The following is a 19836-nucleotide window of genomic DNA, read 5'->3' on the forward strand; positions in this document are numbered from 1 at the left end:
CACACACACACACACACACACACACACACACACACACACACACACACACACTAACAGTTGAAAGTCATATATTGTAACAGCCAAATGAGGACAATAGATAATGGAGTTCAGAAAGAAAGATGGAATAAAACTGGGGACATTTATTCTCTCTAGTTAATCATTTGGACTTTGTGAATCATGCAATTGAAAATTTCCTATTTCGTATCTCAGAGCAAAATCCGTGCTCCATCCTTAGGCGGTTTGTTGAACTTTATGGCACTTTATGAGTGTAGACTTTATTCTTGGATCCAAGTCATGCTGTGGCTGCTGTTTATCTTTGCCGAGATTTCTAAATGCAATTTAACTTTAATGTCTTGGAGTGAGACATAAGTGATTCAGATTTTGATGTTGCCTGTTGTCAGCTAAAATGACTTCCAATAAAATACTAACTTCTCTGAGTTTTCTTACTTGCACAAGTTTCACCTAACATAGTTTTGTGAGGATTTATCTTCTTAGTACATAATAAATATAGTTCGGTTTTTTGTTTTTACTTTAATTTTGAGTGTGTGTGTGTGTGTGTGTGCTGGTCCTGGGTATTGAACTCAGGGCCTGGGCACTGTCCCTGAACCTTATTTTCCTCTACCACTTGAGCCATAGCTCTGCTTCTGGCTTTTTTGGTGGGTAATGGGAAATAAGAGCCTCATGGACTTTCCTACCAGGGCTGGCTTCAAATCACCATTCTCAGACTTCAGTCTCCTGAGTAGCTAGGATTACAGGTGGTGCCTGGACAGTAAGTATAATAGTTTAATCTGAAACTCCTAGTGGTGATTTTTCTCAGGCCGATTCATGGAAAGCTTAGGATTGAAGACAAAAGGCCATAAGTCCTTCATGTTCAAGAAGCAGTTACTTAGCACAAAGGCCTCAGAGTAGGCAGCCTCAGCCTCCCACAGAGCTTCTGGAAATGCAATGGGGGTAATGGTGGTTGTCCCAACCATGAGAAGGTGAGGTGACATTTAATGGGAGAGGTGAGAATGTCTGATGTCCTGCAGTGCACAGGACATCACACACAATGCACAGCTGACATAACACCTGTCTCTCTTATATCCTCAAATCCCTGATTAGTTTTTAAAAAAAGTTTTGTCTCTGAATCCAAAGCATAATATATACACACATATAATATATACACGCGTGTACACACACATATACATATATATGCAGATAATATATACACACATATAATATGTACATACATATGTACACACATATACACATATAATATATACCCAAATACACATATATAGAATATAATACATACATATAACTTACATAGTCAGGGCCTTAAGCATGCTGGGCAAGTGCTTTACCACCTGCACCATGTCCCCTTCCTCCATCCATTTTTTCTTTACTTTTCAGATAGACTTTCTTGACTTTTGCCTAGGGGAAGACATAGGACTTTAGTCCTATTCTCAAATTCCTTGAAGCCAGGATGACAGGAGTGAATTACTGCTCCCATCTCAAATACAAAACATTTTGGACAGTTTTAACATCCTCTGACTTTCCAGGGATCTGATTGCTAAGTCAAGGAAAAATAGGTTGTATTTGACCTTGTTTGGAAATTAACCAAGAATCATTTGACATTCCCACAGGAGGCTCTATGAAACTCACAAATGTGCTACAAAAGAACCTCTGGGCTCTGCCTACCTCATAGAGTCCAATGTCAGACCCAGCCAGCACCAAGCCAAGGGGCCTGGAGACCCTTGACTTTCTCTACCCCCAGTCAGACATGGAAGTAGCAAATGGGATAGGAAGAAGGAAAAGATATACTGCTTTTTCCTCTCCACGGGAACTCCTGAGCACAAAGACCTTGGAAGGTTAAGAAGTCTCCCATTGGACAGGAGTAGATAGCTTTTTATCCTTTTTAATGCCAGTACTGGGGCTTGAACTCAAGTCCTGTGTGCTGTACCTGAGCTTTTGTACTCAAGGCTAGCACTCTACCACTGGAGCCAGAGCTCCACTCTGGGATTTTTGGTGATTAATTAGAGATAAGAGTCTTATAGACTTTCCTGCCCACACTAGCTTTGAGCCTCATACTTCAGCCTCCTGAGTAGCTGCAATTATAGGTGCGAGCTATGGGTACCTGGCAGGGTTAGAAACTTTTAAAACCTGAAAAATAGATGCTTTATAGGGCAGAAGCATAACTGAAAAGCACAGCTGTCATCTAAGATGATGGCAAGATGAAAGGGAGATGTCTCAGGGTCATGATGAGATGATATTGAATAGATTTGGGATTATTCTCTCCTTGGGGAAACATTCATTCAGTGAGTCAGGTATATGAGGTATCCAAGATTATATCAGCCAGACTGCTCTGGCTTTCAATTGATTGTACAGTATATTTCCTTCCAGCCTCTCTTCTACACTGTGCCTGGGGAAACTCTCTGAAGCCAAGTTAATGAAAAAGTAGAATTTCAAGGAGAATCTCAATTTGATAAACACATAAATTTGATAAAACTTGGAAAGGGATTGAATAAAACTGGACTACAGGAAGGACAATTCCTGTCGAAATCATTTTGAGCCCAGGGTGATGTCCCTGAGTTTCTTTTGCCCAAGGCTAGTGTTCTTCCACTTAAGCCACAACTCCACATCCAGCTTTTTAGTGGTTAATTGGACAGAAAAGTCTCATGGCCTTTGTTGCCTAGACTGGCTTTGAACTGCAACCTTCAGACCTCAACCTCCTGAGTTGCTAGGATTATAGGCATAAGCCACTGGCATCCTGTGAGATTCTGCTTTTTAAATGAAGATGCCATAGTTCAACCCTTGGAAGACCAAGAGAAGACAGAAATGTGATCAAGGATATCAGTATTTGATAGCCAGGTGCTATCTGTATACTCTGACCCTGTGGAAGCTACATCTCTAGGGATAATTTGAACACATTGATTTGCCTGCTAGTAAAGCAAAGAAGGATTATTTATTTAGTGTCTGTTCTAGCCACAAACTTCTCAGGAAGTTGGTCTATTTGTAGGATATAGGATGAAAATGAGAAAGTTTAAGATCGGAGAAAATAGCCAGGTGCTGTTGGCTCACGCCTGTAATCCTAGCTATTCAGGAGGCTGAGATCTGAGGATCACCATTTAAAGCCAGCTTGGGCAGGAAAATCTATGAGACTCTTATCTTGAATAAACTACCAGAAAACTGGAAGTGGTCTTGTGGATCAAGTGGTAGAGTGCTAGCTTTGAGCTGAAGAGCTGAGGGACAGCGCCCAGGCCCACAGGTCAAGCCCCATGAGTAACAACAACAACAAAAAAGGTCTGAGAAAATCATTCCTATAGACCTTAACAGCCATGCTCCATTCTGTATTCCTATAATCATTTCAAATTCTTTCTCCCCTAGAGAAATCAGTCTGGCATTATTTTGTTCTGGTTGTTGATAATGTAGACAAGTCATTAGACACTTCTAACTCACTTGATAAAACACACACACCAAGAGATGAAAGCATCTTTAATATAAGCTAATGAAAAAAAATAACTTATTTTCTGTAGTTGAAAGAGTCCAACATTTTTTGCATCCTTATCAAGTAGCAAGTTTTGTTCTACGCAACTTACAATGAATCTGGTTTTAGGGAATTTCATTTTGCTAAATTTTGGAATTGGATTAGATTTATGTAGGATAAGGGTCCTTACCCAACGAATTAATTTCTGAGAAAATTCACTTACACTTGACAATTGCCAAGGGTAGGGTCTATAAGGATTTTAACATGTGTCCAAAGGGATCTCTCCTTCTGTTTTTTTTTTTTAACTATTTAATTCTTGTTTTTATCTTTTTGCCAGTCCTGTGGCTTGAACCCCCGGTCTGGGTGCTGTTCCTGAGCTTTTTTGCTAGTGCTCTACCACTTGAGCCACAGCTCCATTTCTAGTTTCTGGGTAGTTGCTCAGAATTTAGAGTCTCACAAACTTTGCTGCCCAGGCTGGCTTTAACCATGATTCTCAGATCTCAGCAGCCCTGTGCGAACTGGTTAGGGGCTGTCCAGCAGGGCTGTGGCAGATCACTGTATCTATATGCTGTAGATCGCTGGTTGCTACCACGCTCCATCATGATGATTGTGGGCTAACCAGTGTAGCTGTGGGAGCTCCGGGTCTGGAGTTTATGGCACCTTGTCTCCAGTCTCTGTCGCTGTCTACACTATCCAGGTCTAGTGCCGTGGGAGTTTTCTGTGCTGGGTTTCTAAGGTCCACTTGTGGCTCTGTGATCCCAAGAAGCCTAGGGCTGGGCTGCTTTCCAGGCTCAGCAGCATGGATCTGGTCAGGCAGGAGAGAGAGGTCTTCGCGTTTTTCCACCTTCATGAACGTTTTGAGGTTTTTTTTTTTTCCTTTTCTTTTTGTGGTTCTTGTAGTTCTCTGGTTGCTCATCTTTTTGCTTTTGTCTATCTCTTGGGGGGGGGGACTTTGTGTTAGAACCTGAATTATCTATTTAGATGGAGAGAGCTGTGGTGTTTCCTTACTGGTTCATCGCCATGTTGGATCCTCCAATAACATAATTCAAAACAGTTATTACGAGGGTTTATAGCACAATGTTTTTAATTTTTTTTTTTATCACAATGCCAAATGTGTGGTGTTAGTATTATCCCCAACTATGGTCCTCAGCAAGACCTGAGCTCCTCCCTACCCTAGAGTTCCGGCCATCCATCTGGCTCCCCCCTCTCTCCACCCAGACCCACCTGTGCAGCCACCTACCTTACTACTTGCCCCCAGATCGACCTACCACTGGGATAGGGATAAACTACATGTGCTCCCTCTCCTGGGAAATATGGCCCAGCTAATAAACCTCATAATAATCTTTCTCCTGTGCCCCCTTGCATCCCAGTGGTTCCCTGGGATGGTCGTGAAGGATTACGTATGGCATAGGTTCCCCTGTGGATCTCTCCGCCCCCTCTTCCACCAGACAGGAGTCCAGCTGTCCCGGGACCTAGCCCAGAGTCCTACATTGCTGTGACCAGAAGACCACCAAGGTAAATTTCTCCTGACCCAGCACTCTACCTCCTGCCCATCCACAGTGGCTAATTCGTTCCTTCTCCCCTGTAAGTGACCAGTTAGGCCAGAGATCGAGATTCCTGATTTCTGTATAGGCTACGGAGCTTCTGTGGGGACTACAGATCCCTCAGAGCAAAATACTTGGAGCCAAGTATCTGGATCTCACTTCAAGGGCTTCCTGTGGCCAAGGGACCGACCCAGTGGTGGAGGTAAAGACTTCAGCCGTTGTTGAACTCACTTGTTAAGGAACCAGACTGCACTGCTGAGGACGCTCTCAGCAAGCTCTGGTTCCAAAGGTCACTTATCATGGGAAGGACACATCTAAAATTCTTTGCAATCAAATTTGGCCCCAAGTTTGAAACTCCACTTCTGTGATCAGTTAGACAAATAAAACTCTCTCTCTCTCCCTCTCCCTCACCCTCTTCCTTCCCCCCCTCTTTCTCTCTCTCTGTCTCCACCCCCCCAAACTTTGCCAGCTGGTCCTCCAGCTCATAAAATACTATTCAAAAGATCAATTGGTATGTAAAATGCTCTGGTCAGAACTGGGCCGAAGACTAGAGTCAAGCACTGGGTGGGTGGGATGAGTTTAACTCTGGCATTCTTCAACAAAAGGTATTTGATATGTAAATATACCTGCTAGCAAGCAAGCCCTGGAAAATGTGGAAAAAGCTAAAGTAATTTGTTTAAAATTTGCCTTAAATCTTAGTCATCCACAATAGTAAAATTGGAAAAATTATCTCTTACCACTTAAAAATTCAGGAAAATGTAGGCTGGCATTCATTTTGCACATTTTAAGATCTTTGTGCACAAGAATATATATATATATATATATATATATATATATATAATACTTCTTAAGACAAAATATATGATATATTTATAATACGTTATATATATATATTTCTTAGACAAAAACTGTCATCATGATGTAAAAAATTTTGAGGTTTGTGCATTACAAAAGGTCTCAAAGAATTACTGTGTATTGTTTTAAAGAGGAACTTTACCTAAAAGGTTTTCTGTTCTTGTTAAGCATGGAGATTCTGTTAAATTCTCTAAATCTTGGCTTCTTTCTAGTATTGACCATGTGGTAGATAATAGAGAAATTTAACAGGAGCCATATTGGCATCACGGTAGCTCAGCTGCTGTTTTGTGCCAACTCAATTTTGCGCCAGCTTGACTTGATTCTCTGACCCATCCTGACCTGACCAGCCTAGGTGCCATTATTGCATGTTACAGGTCTCTGTGTTCATGTCCTCACTCCTGTCTACTGAAAAGTTTTTTGTTGTTGGCAAACTTTTGTTTTTTTAACTGACCATGTGGTTGCATCGTAATTAGGCAAAATAATGCCCCTAAAATTAAAAAAAACCTTAAACAGCTGATACTAAAATGTAAGTACTCCCTATGATTTGTGCACAAACATGTCTATTTGTCTATATGTAAAATATGTAAAATGGTCATAGTTTCAAAGTTACCAAGTATTCTCTTGCTAAAAGATCTTTGTCAAAGGAAGCTGTGACAATCTGAGCTGCTTTGGATATATGGACCTAACTAGAGCCAAAGGGGGGCGGGGACAGGCAGCTTTAGAAGGCCTTGGGAAAGGAGTTTAAAAAAAAATTAAGGTTCCTTTGGAAAGTGCACAAACTTAATTAAGTTGGCTGTGACTTATGTCATTCCTTATGTCCAGCTATGCTAAGAGTTAAATGTTGTACATTTGATCATGGCTGGTAAACTAAGGCTAAGGTTTTGTTTCTCCGTTTTCTCTCCTGTGTGCAGATCAACTCCTTTAAGATCAAGGGACCAGAGTGACTCAGGATGCAATTTACTCCCATGCAAGGGAAAATGCCCAGGAAGCAAAACAAAGTTGTCACAGCTGTCTAAATCAGTGGCACCAGCCTGCAAAAGCCAGTGTAAACCAGATCTTTAATCAATATGTATAGAGATTTTATAGGAAAACAGCAGAAGGTGCAACAATCCATACATGCTGGGCCTAGCCCAGGCCCCCGCCTTGCTCCATCACACATGATCAAAGCCTGATGATTCAGGGTGAAAAGCACAAGCCACTTCAGGTCCACTGAAGCTCAGACCTTTACATCATCCTGATTTGTTTGTGTTCCCTTCAACCTGTCAGTAATGTTAATCCCCACAAGTAAAGGGTGTGTACAAGCAAAGAATGTGATTTAATTTCTGTGCTATTTTGCAATTTGATTTATCTCTAAAAGGAAAAAAAAAGAGGCTAAGTCTAGATTCTTGATACAGTGTTGGTGCTTGTAATTGCATTAAGGTAAAAGACTGCTATTTGAGTTCAAAATTTCCTAAAGGTAACTTAGACTACAGAAAAAAAGCATGGCCATTTTAAACTGTGGGCCAAGAGGTAATGGGTGTTTCCCAGTGTTTCAAAGGGGCATTTAAATATAAATAAAAGTGACTTTGGGAAAAGGGATTAAAAATGGCATCCTCTTTGTAAAGTTTTAGAAGAACAGTGGCTGGCTTCCTGGACAAAAAAGTTTTTAAAGTAACTGTCTGTTTCAAAGTGGAAAAAGATAAATTAGGATTACCAAAATAATTGTTTAATTGTTATTTTAGTTTGCCTTTATAGGTTTTTGGGTAAGAGTTTCCAGCATGCCCACAGAAAAGCACAAAGGAATCTTACAAGTTTGTCAGATATAACCTTGGCCCTTAAGAAGTTCCAGGTAAGACCATGCTTATGAAACTACTTCCAATGACCATCTTTGTTGCTTGTAATTGGAGTAAAGATTCGTTGATCTGAGAACTGCGGTTCAAAGCCAGCTTGGGCAGAAAAGGTCCCTGTAAGACTGTCAGCTCTAATCCGCTGGCAGAGTGCTGAAAAGCAGAGTTGCTTTTATGGCTCAAAGTGGCAGAATACTAGCCTTGAGTTGGCGAGCTGAAAGACAGTGCACAGGCCCTGAGTAAAAGTCCAGTGACCAACCAAGGAAAAGGCAAAAGATGCATTTATCCCAGCATGGAGAAAGACAATTGGAGGACCCCAGCAATGATGAAGCATCCAGAGGCAGTTACAAGCCACTGCTTGGATGGCAAAAATGGTGTCAGATCCTGGAGGCACTTGTGCTTGGCCATCATCAGAGCTGGGAGGTCATGGGAAGGTAGTTTGTAAGTATGCTTTTCTAATGCCCATGTATGTCTACTTCATAACTGGGTAGGAACTTGCCAGTCATCTGTGAGAGTGGGTAGTAAAAAGCTAAGATTGTAAAATGTGGGGGATAGTTTAAATCCCAAACCCCCTGTATCTGCTCAAAGTCCTAATTGGCAGTGACATTTAGACTGGCATCAGTCACATAAATTCATCTGTTAAGGAAAGAAAGTTTGTGGACCTGAGATTATGTACCTATTGTGATCTGTCTAAAGACCTACACAGGTAGGCATCTTTAGGGTTACTAGAGATCAGCTTTCCTCATCCAGCCAGAAAATTGCTTTTGCAAACCAGAGTGCTAAACAGGCTAAACACTGCTATAGCCCAATAAAAGGTCTGTGCATTTGTTACAGGGTAAATATTGTATATAAGCCATTTTAAACAGGCTGCCCAGAGGCAATGGGCAGTACCTAGAGTGCCAATCAGCTATAGTTTGAAAACATCTACTGAATTTTGTTATTATGAAATTCTGGCAAGTAATTGTTCATCAGTTGTTAACAAGTTATAGGTAACTTCTATCTCCATTGATCTCCTTGTTGCAGAAATAAAAAGGGCTTTTGTGACAAAGACTCCTTTCACTCAATTCAAAGCCATCCCTGGCACAACGAATCACTCTAAAGCCCCATCTTCTGACTAACCAGCAAAGAGCCAGGCTGGAGGCATGGCTCAAGAGACTCTCCCCTCTAAGTAATCAGTTGAAGGCTGAAAGTGGCATTGTAGTAGAGCACTAGCCTTGAGCAGAAGTGCTCAGGGACAGTGCCTAAGCCTTGAGTTCCTACCCTGTGAATGCCAACTGGGACAAGCTATCCCAGCAACAAGCACTGAGACCCCCAGGACAAGGTCAATCCTAACAATGGAAAACCATGGAGAGGAGTAAGAGGAAATAACATTCTAAATGGAGTCACTCTTCACTCAACCTTTCAAAATTAATCAGAGCTGGAGATCAAGAGAGATGGTTGCTTGCCCACCTAATGTCCATATCTGTCTACCTTCTAACTAGACAGAAAGTTACAGTCTTGCCTTTGTTACCTGTTATTTGTATTTATAGTAGCCTCTGACAGGTTGCTTCCAACCAGTCCACTATGCTCTCCCCTACCCAGTGGCCCAAAACTCTAGACACTTCCTTTCTGCCTCCTGTCCAGTTATTCCCTGTAATGGACCACAACTGGGCTTATGATCCAAATGGAACTTTTCTAGCCCATGGCCAGAAAACTGACCTTGTAAACTTTTTGTCTGACCTGTCCAAAAGTTTCTTTTAACAGGATAACAGCCTCTCACCCAGGACACTACCTGGGAACAAGTCAAGGCCATCCTGTTACTACAGGCAACTGGAGACTTCACTTACACTGCCCTGCCTTTCCCAGTGCAGACCCGGACCCTAAAGACCCCAGCTCCAGTGACTCCTCGATGCCCCCAGGCTAGCAGGAAGTAGCCAAAAGAACCCATGACACCCATTGGCTCTGGTACCTTTAAATATCTCTGCTACCTCCTCCTCAGGTTACTGTGACCCCAAAGCTGGAAAAGTCTTACTCCCTTCTCCATGATGCAAGGAGTAAGGTACCATGCTATATCTCCAATCCAAGACAGAAAAGTCAATCTGAGGTCTTTGATAGCCCCTTCTGGAAATCAATCCCTCCCTGGCTTATTCCTCTCTTGGGCTGCTAACCTCAACTTTTGCCTTTTACTAACTGTGCCTTGCATTCTAGATAACTATTGTCATGGAAAAGATGAGGACCTTTACCAACCAAGCTGTCAAGCAAATGTTTCTGGGACAGTACCCAGACAAACAACAAATCAGGGACCCCTGACTACTTTACCCTCTTACAGCAGGAAGTAGCTCCAGAAGAAATGATTTCCACCCATACCCACAGCCTAGTACCCCTAGTTTTTTTTTAATTAAATTAGTATTATCCCCACCTTTGGTCTTCAGCTCCACCCAGACCTGAGCTCCTCCCTTCCCTAGAGTCTCTGCCATACAGCTGGCCATTCCCTCTCTCCACTCAGACCCACCTGTGTACCTCACTACCTCACTACCTGCCCCCAGAACTACCTGACATAGGGATGGTCACAATGTGCCCCCTCTCCTGGGAAATATGGCCCTCTAATAAACCTTATAATAATCTTTCTCCTGTGTCTGCTTGCCTCCGCATGGTCCCCTGGGATGGTTGTGAAGGATTGCATGTGGTACTTGGAAATCGTAGCTGTATCTGAGTTATCAGAGTAGGTTTGGCATCAATCAGCTTTGTTTTTTTTTTTCTGTGTATCAGGAGGGCCTCAAATCTGATAGCAAAAAAGTAGATTGAGAGATCTTTAAAGCATAAGAGAGTGACAAGAGAATTCCCTCTCTAAATGAAAAAAACCAAAAACAAACAAACCAAAAATCACATGCATAAAAAATATATATATATATATTAAATGCATGAAAAGCCACCTATAGGAAGCGGAGATGTGGCTCCAGTAGTAAGTAGAGAGCCAACCTTGAGAAAAACACAAAGCGAGAGATTCAGGCCCTGAATTCTCAGGGCCTGAGTTCAAACACGAGCACCATGCACACATGCATGTACACACATCGATGCATGTTATTTACATGTATCAAAACATCCCAGTAAAATGCATTAATTTGTGCAGTTAGCATGCATTAACAATTATAATTTTTTCAAAGTCTGTGTACAAAAAGTAAAAACATTGCCAGTATTTTTAATGCAAAAACAAACAATATAATTTCAATCAGAAACAAGGCTAAAGCTCCATGTTGGTAATCTATAACTAATTTATATGAAGGAAACTTCCAACAGGAGAATGAGCACAAGACATGAAATTAAAAATTCACTGGAATGTTGGTCTCAGTGCATTGCACAGGGATTTCTAGAGGCCTGAGCTTTCCTGTGGTTGACACTAAACAAAAGCAGTGTGAGGAGAAGCTGCTGACACCTTAGCAAGGCAGTGGCACTAAACAAGCCATTGATTTTTCCACTGCTATGCACTTGAAAGCAAAATAAAGGAAAACAAAAGACTTTTTTTATTTTTGGCAGAAGATTGTCTTTTAGGAACAGTAAGAATTATGTTATGAATGTTACTGGCTTGGAACTTGACAACCTATTGTCAGTATTCTGTGTGAAGAAGTATACCTGATGCACATTTGCTGTGCACCAAGGTATAAAAATGTCTTAAGGCATGTGCAGTGACCCATTTGCCAGCCATTTTCTCCTTTGAAAGTTATTCAGATTTGGGTATAAATCATATATTTATTTGAAACCAGAGGAAGTGAGCTTACCCCATCTCACAGTGATAAAAATCTGACTTAAGTGAAAACAACATAAAGATATTGGTAAATATATAATTAGCATCATGAGCTTGTCAGCTTTCCAGTTTCTCAAGAGCTTTCTTCTTAGTGATAGTGGTATTAACCAAGTAGAGGTTTTAACATTGTGTAATAATCTTTCATAACATTTAGAAGATTGCCATAACATCACAACCAAAAAATATTGTGCATGATTCAAAAAATTCATTTAAAGTATTTTGAATCACCACTGGATTATAATGAAGAGGACACTAACATTGCATTGATAGGGTTTCAGAACCAAAATAATCTCTAAGAAACTGCAATTTTCTAGGTGCCAGTGGCTCATGCCTGTAATCCTAGCTACTCAGGAGGCTGTGATGTGAGGGTCCCACAGTTCAAAGCCAGCCCAGGCAGAAAAGTCCCTGTGAGACTCACATCTCCAATTAACCACTCAAAAATCAGATGGGGAGCTGTGGCTCAAAGTGATAAAGCACTAGTCTTGAGCAAAAGAGCTCATGGCCAGTACCCAGTCCCTGAATTCAAGCCCCATTACCAACAACAATAACAAAGGAGGAAGAGGAAGAGAAGGAGCAGAAGGAGGAGAAGGAAGGAGGAGGATCAGGAAGAAGAAAAGAGGAAGAAGGAAGGAGGAAGAAGAAGAAAGAAGAAAGAAGAAGGAAGGAAGGAGGAAGAAGGAAGGAGGAAGAAGAAGGAAGGAAGAAGGAAGAAGAAGAAAGAAGGAAGAGGGAAGAAGGGGGAAGAAGATGGAAGAAAGAAGAAGATGATGAAGGACAAAGAAAGAAAGAAAGAAACTGTAATTAGTCTGAGATCAGAGTTCATGCTTGTAACCCTAAGTATTCAGGAGGGAGATCTGAAGATCATGGTTCAAAGTCAGTCAGGACAGAAAAGACTGAGAGATTCTTATCTCCAATTATATGGTACAGCACCCACTGTAATCAAATAAGCTGAGGCAGAGGGAGAGGCTCTGAGTTCTAGTCCCAGTATCCTTCACCCTCAAAAAAAAAAAAGAAATGCTTGTGCTATAATTTTTTTAAGTCAACTTGAATAGGCTAGGACTAGAAATACACATACAATAGTGAGTTTACAAAAGTGCAAATGGACACATGCTCTGATTTTACTAAGGTTTCCTTTCTGTGTTTTCCACATGGTCATATTAGCTATGTCTTTTGTTCAGAAGTAGTTTTAAAAACAGATACTCTTTCCAAGTATAGAGTTCTTCCCTCTGGTTGCCTGTGTTACCCCTTTATCCCTTGCTCAATGCTTTAGCATTTGTTATTTGTGGAGAGCTCTAGGTGGGCCAAGTACACCCATGTCCTTTGCCATGCATGCAGGATCTGTGCATCAGGTCTGCTCCAAACAGTCCCATTTACGTGTGTGTTCCCCAGCAGAGTGATGAGAAGTATCTGCTTTCACTCTTGGAAGTTTCCTGGTTCTGATGATCCATTGAGGTCTTCTGTTGAACAGGTTTCACTTTTAAGTGATCCAAACCTTGCAGTCTCTAATTATTCTCTCCCTCCAAACCATCTGACACATCTATTCTGTTCATTTTCATAGTTCTATTTTTACAGATACATATTACATATTATGACTGCATTTTCCAACTCTTCCTTTCTTCATTTGTTTGCCTGCTTCCCCTTGATCTCCCCCACCCATACTGCTTCTTTATCCTTTAGAGAGATTTAATGACATGATGTGATTTGTTTCAAGCTATAGAATGAAGAACTGCTTCTCAAAGCCAAAGGTTCTAAATTCAGGGATCAGATATCAAAATCGCCTTTCCAACAAGAAAAGGTCAACCGTGGCCCAAACCTACAGCAATGGTAGTGAGGCAGAAGGAAATGGTGTCTAGAGACCAGCAAGCTCTTGCTGATTTGATGAGTGGTGAAGAGGACTTGGGTATCCACTGTGGACCCTCTGTTTCCAGGCTTTTCAAGCTCTAGCTCTGGGAAGAAGAGTGACAGAAGGCTGGAAAGCCACTGTGAGGTGGCGGCATGGGGGTTACTTGTGAAGTGTTTGAGAAGGAAAATCCTGATTTGAAAGAAATAATGGATGAAAGCTGGTTGACTGGATAAAAGAGATTGTAGATTTAGTGATTAAAAGTGGCATTTACAAAGTCCTAAACATATTACAGTGATAGATTAAATCTATAGTAAGCTAGAAATGAGTCATTAGGGTTAAGAAGGAACTTGATTTTAAGTTTTAATGAGTAGATAATTGAGGAAAAGGATTAAAAGAAAAAAATTCAAAAACACATGCATGAAAGAAAAAAACATTGAAATACATGTCTAAGGGTTCAGAAGGAGAAGGATTGGGATTGGGGGGAGGGGGGAGGCTGGGAAGGGATGTGAAGGGTAAACAAAGGAAGAGGCTGCAATGCTTGGTAAGAAATGTACGCATTATCCTGCCCATGTAATTGTAACCCCTCTGTACAGTATGTTCACAAATAAAATTAAATTAAAAAAGAAAAAAATTCAAAAAAAGTAATTCAGTGTTGAAAGGAATAACATTGCTCATAAACTGCTGTGTTGAAGGGCAACTCCTTTGTACAAATAATTAAAGATAACAACAACAACAAACCCCACTCCAAAATCACAAAGAATAAACCAAAAAGAAATAAAAATGTAATTCAGGGACTGGGAAGGTGGATCAGTGGTAGAGTACTTGCCTTGCATGCATTTACAGAGAGGCCCCAAACTTCCAATACAGTTACGTTCCATTAAATTCAATACATGTGAGTAAAATGTACTTCATATTCTAATCTAGCACACACCGTAACTTAAGCCTAACCTATCTGAAATGTTCTCAGACCATTCACATTAGCCTAAAGTTAAACAAAATTATCTTACACAAACCTATTGTATAATATAGTCTTAAATGTCTCATATAATTTATTGAAAAGATCAAAATTCAAAGTACAAGTCTACTAACTGTGTATAAAACAAGATAAAATAAGAAATCTCCAGCAGAGTTGGCATGCATATTTTTATGTATTTATTTTTATATATTTTAGTATTTACATTAGAAGTCATGAGATTTTTTATGTATCATTATGTATTCTATATGTATATATTTTATTATATATATATATATATATATATATTTGGGGGAAGTTCTGGACCTGGAAATATGGGCCTGGGTGCTGTCCCTGTGCTTCTGTGCTCAAAGTTAGTGTTCTACCACTTGATCCACAAACCTACTTCCTGTCTTTTGCTGGTTAATTAGAAGTTAAGAGTCTCATGGACTTTCCTGCCTGGTCTAGGTTTGAACCATGATCCTCAGATCTTAGCTTCCTGATTTGCTAGGTGTGAGCCACTGGTGCCTGACTTGCATGCATTTTTATATGTAGGTGGTTTTTTTTTTCAGGCAGAAAAGAGTTTATTGGGGGGAGAAAATAATGCTGGTCAGCACAAGATGGAGGCGTGCAGAGAGAGAAGAGAAGAGAAAAAGAGGGAGAGGAAGAGAGGAAGAGAAGAAAAGGAGGAGAGGGGAGCAAAGAAGAAGTGAAGAGAAGTGAGGTCCACAAGCATAGAGAAGAGATGAAAAAAGAGGGCATATTTTATTTTTTATATGTATATACTTTCACATGTATTTTTGTATGTATTATGTATTTAATTTTTGTATATTTTTATGTATTTATTTTTATATATTTTATTACTTATGTCCATTTGTAGTAGTTTTTGCTTTCTGAATACATCTTAGGGAGATGGTTTCATTTTCATTTACAGAATCTTCAAATCAGCCTGTTATTTAACCTTTTAAAATGATCTGGATAACATCAGAAATGGAGAGAGAACTTTTTCTATAATTATAATATTGTGGGATTTTTTTAAGTCTACAATATAGGAATAGCATGATACTTATATCAAATGGAGATTTCATAGCATGAGAAAAGACACAGGATGAGCTAGTGAAAGTCTCCACTGTTGACACTCTCCATATCCATTTGTGATGGTGGACATGAAGTCCAATACACATTTTCTCTGCAGACAGGAGCCAAGGTGCTGATCATAGACTTTGTTCTTTCCAGATACTGAGGCAGAAGAGCTTCACTATAGAGTGACATCGATAGATAGAGAGACATTCATTTTCTCTTGGCCAAACAATGAAAATAGAATTCCAACATTTCATCTGTTGACTTTCTATTTATTACTGCATTTTATTTTTTTCCTGGGTGAAAAAGACCCCAGGTGAAAAGGAAATAGCACATGGGTGCAATAGAAGAGATCTCCTGCACTCCTCAGTCCATTTACTGTTTCTAATGGGTTCCATCTTGTAAAACCAGCAGAGAACAGAGATCCCATTTCTGAAATGTCAAAGCAATCCATTAAACACAGGACATCGATGACATGGAAGGAAACTCATGATGTTCTTGGTGGCCCAAAGAGAATTTCGGATTCCATTAAAGCTTTTAGCTGTGTTGTCCAAAATGAGACTGTTGGTGATTCAGGAAGCCCAAATCAAATACCCTTGGTGAGACAGGTAGTTGCTGGTACTCTGAGTGCATCGGGCTGTTTTCATTACATAAACAGGCCTGCATAGTACTGCTTTGAACTGCTGAATGGAGCGGGTGACCCTGTGAAGCTGATTTCACTGTCTGATAAGAATCACCTGAACTAAATGTGATTAAGCAAATGCTTTTGGGGGGAATTCCCTTTCATATTTATTTATTACTTTGTTTATTTTATCCCAGTCATGGGACTTGAACTCAGGGCCTAGGTGCCCCTGAGCCCCCTCATCCTTTTTGTCCATCGTGGGGCTTGAACTCTGAGCCTGAGTGCTGTCTCTCAGCTCTTCAGCTCAAGGCTAGCACTTTACCACTTGAGCCACAGGCACTTCTGGTTTTGTAAGTGGTTTATTGGAGATAAGAGTCTCACAGACTTTCCTGCCTGGGCTGGCTTTGAACCGTGATCTTCAGATCTTAGCCTCCTGAGTAGCTAGGATTGCAGGCCTGAGCCACCAGCACCTGGCTTTTTTTTTTTTTTTTTTTTGTCAAGGCTAGCACTCTACCATTTGAACCACACTTCCATTTCTGTTTTTTTTTCCTAGTCAATTGGATAAAAGCCTCATTGGATTTTTTCCTGTGCAGGCTGGCTTTGCATCATGATCTTCAGTTTTCAACTTTCTGAGTAGATATGATTACAGGTCTATGCCACTCGTACATGGAGAAACATTATATTTTGAGATTCTATCAAAAAATCACTCCTATTCAGAATAACTTATCTCGAAACTGACAGAAGTTTCTCTCCGCTTCTGCGTGGAGAAGTAGCTATTATCATTTAAACTGCAACACTCATAAACACCATGGGTCTGAATTGGTGTTGGGAGGGGATCCTGCTCCTAACAGCTGTTCTGCATTCCTTCATTCTCCAGAGATGGAAACGGGGGTCCAGGGATCCCACGTGTTTCTTGGTTCTCACTGGTGGACTAGTATTATGCATCAGCATTTCCTAAGAATGTCCTCAAATATTTTAGTGTGACCACATAAAGGAAGGCCCACAGTCAAATAAAAAGATTACATGCACCCCCACCCGCAGGCAGATTATCTGAGCCCCACTATAAGCATTCAAGTAACTAGACACACCCTGAAATGGGGACAATCACCCGTGTTCCGAAGAGGGGTAGTCCTAACTGTCTGAAACATGACTTTGGTATATTATTTAGCATATTTGGGGGGGCTGGTACTAGGGCTTTAAATTAGGGCCTTATGCTCTTTTCTTAGTTTTTTCACTCAAGGCTGTCATTCTACCATTTGAGTCATACATCTACTTTCAGGTTTTGGCTGGTTTGTGATAAGAGTGATAAGAGTCTCATAGACTTTTCTTCCCCAGGCTTGCTTCAAACCATGATTCTCAGATCTCAGCCTCCTGAGTAGCTAGGATTACAGGCAAGAACTACCACACCAGGATAGTATTTTTATTTTCAGTGGCTTATACTTGAAATCTAACACAAAAACAAATGCAAAGCAAAATGAAATGAACTGACCAGTGCACCTTGTTAGTTCTTAAAAGACGTTTAGATTGTTGAAACTAAACTAGCTTTCAGAGTTCTTTTGAAGGCACAGTATTATTTTTCAGAGGACAAAACATGGCACAGACAGCTAATACCAAGGCCAATGCCACAGCACTTGACCTTGGCTGCGGCAAGTGTCGGAGGGATTGAGAGGAAGTACAGAGTTGCAGAGGTTATGTGAAAGAGGCAAATTTAGCTCCAACACCGATGCTGTCATTTTCAAGTTTATATTGAGAGAGTCTCAACAAAACTATTTTCTCATTTTTCAGTACGAAGCATATTCCCTCTCTACGGATTAAATAAAACGGGTATTAAAATATCTAACACATAGCAGGTGTTTGTTTTGAGCACAGATTTTTTTCCTTAACCAATCAAACATTCTCTGAATTTCATACTTATTTAGAGACTGCCATTAAGACACTGAAAAAATGATAATGTATAGTAATAATGAAGAGAACACTTCTCTGACCCAGAAAGTCCTTACTTTCAAAGCATTGGGTGGGAGACAGTGACTCATTACCATCGGACCCAAAAGGCAGAGATAGAATAGGGGAGGGTTTCCTATCAGAGCAAGGCATAGAACGTAGATAAATAAAAGATCACATTTATATGTGTCTCATGTACTTGAGTATCTGCTAGATAAGAGAGTTCAATTGTAACTTGTTCTGCTCTCCTTTAAGTCATCAGTGGCATTAAACAACTTCCTGTCCTCTGCCCTCTGCCCACCCCTCAGCAGCCTGCAGCCTGGGAACCAACAAGCTTCTACTTGAGAAGTTGAGTCACTGCCTTCATTTTCAAGATCATTTCTGCCAACAAATTTCCTTGTTCAATTTCAGAAAAGCAAGATTCACGTCGGGGTGTTCCATTTGAGTACTCTTAATTTGCTACCACACAGTTAAGGACCACATCAAAGAAATAGAAAGGTAATTTTGAAAAGTCATAGAATCAAAGAGAATTATTGTAAAATTCAAACAAAAGACCCACATATGAATAGCCCTCATAACTGAGTTCAGCGACAGTTTCTAATTTTCACAAAGAAGTTGTGATCCATCTCAAGTCATAATGGCCCCAGAGTTCTAAATGCCTCTTGTTTCACTTACTTGTGTGCATGTGTTGGGACTGAAGTTCAAGGTAAGGCCCTCTCACTTGACTTTATCACTTAAAGCTCTGCCACCTCCACTTTCTTTCCTTTTTTCCTTTCATGCATTTTTAAATTGTTGTTATACAGGTGATGTACAGAGGAGGTTACAGTTACATGTCAGATAAAGAGAACACTTCTTTTGAACAATGTCACCTCTTCCCTTGTTCCTCCTTTTCCCCTCCTGTCTCCCCACACAAGTTGTATAGTTCATTTCTGCACAGTGTACTACTACTGCATTTGTTCATCCTTTGTTCCCATTTTTTCTTTGCACCTTCTCCCTCTCAAAGACAGATATACAAGGAAAAGAAAACAAAAACAGCAACAAATAAAAAAAAACCTTGTTTCCTTTCCCTGGATTTCATTTTGATAAATATTATTTTGTATGATCAGATACACATACATGTTGTGCCTTTGTGATCCTCTCCTAAGAGTATCTTTCTTTGGTCTCACTCTATGTGAATGCCTAGAGACCTGTACAATTTATCATGTCTCTGTATTTTTTTTAAATCATCCAGTGTGTTTACCTGCAGATTTATAGGCACATTCTAGTTACCACAAATGAGTGAAACCATACAACCTTTGTTTCTTTGGGTCTGGCTTACTTCACTTCATATAATTTTTTTCTGTTTTTCCATTTCCTTACAAATGGTACAATATCATTCTTTCTGATGGATTCATAGAACATCATTGTGTATTTATACCACATTTTTAAAAATTCATTTGTCCACTGAGGGGCATCTGGGTTGAGTCATATCTTGGCTGTGGGTAAACAATACTGCAGGGAGCATGGATGTGCTGGTAGTTTTAGTGTGGCCTTGTTTGTGGTCTATTGGCTAAATGGGTAATAGGGAAGCTCTATATTTAGTTTTTTTTTTTTTTTTTTTTGCAGTCATGGGACTTGAACTCTAGGCCTGGGCGCTGTCTCTCAGCTCTTCAGCTCAAGACTAGTGTTCTACCACAGTGCCACTCCCAGTTTTCTGGTGATTTATTGAAGATAAGTATCTCACAGACTTTCCTTCCTTGGGCTAGTTTTGAACTGTGATCCTCAGATCTCAGCCTCCTGAGTAGCTAGGATTACAGTCGTGAGCCACCAGCGCCCAGCTATATTTAGCATTTTGAGGAACCTCTGTACTGCTTTCCAGAGTGACTGAACAAGTTTACATTCCAGCCAACAGAGTTCCCCTTTGGCCACATTCTGACAAGCATTTGT

The sequence above is a fragment of the Dipodomys ordii genome, unplaced genomic scaffold (assembly GCF_000151885.1).
Source record: "Dipodomys ordii isolate 6190 unplaced genomic scaffold, Dord_2.0 Scaffold60, whole genome shotgun sequence".
Lineage (NCBI taxonomy): Eukaryota > Metazoa > Chordata > Mammalia > Rodentia > Heteromyidae > Dipodomys > Dipodomys ordii.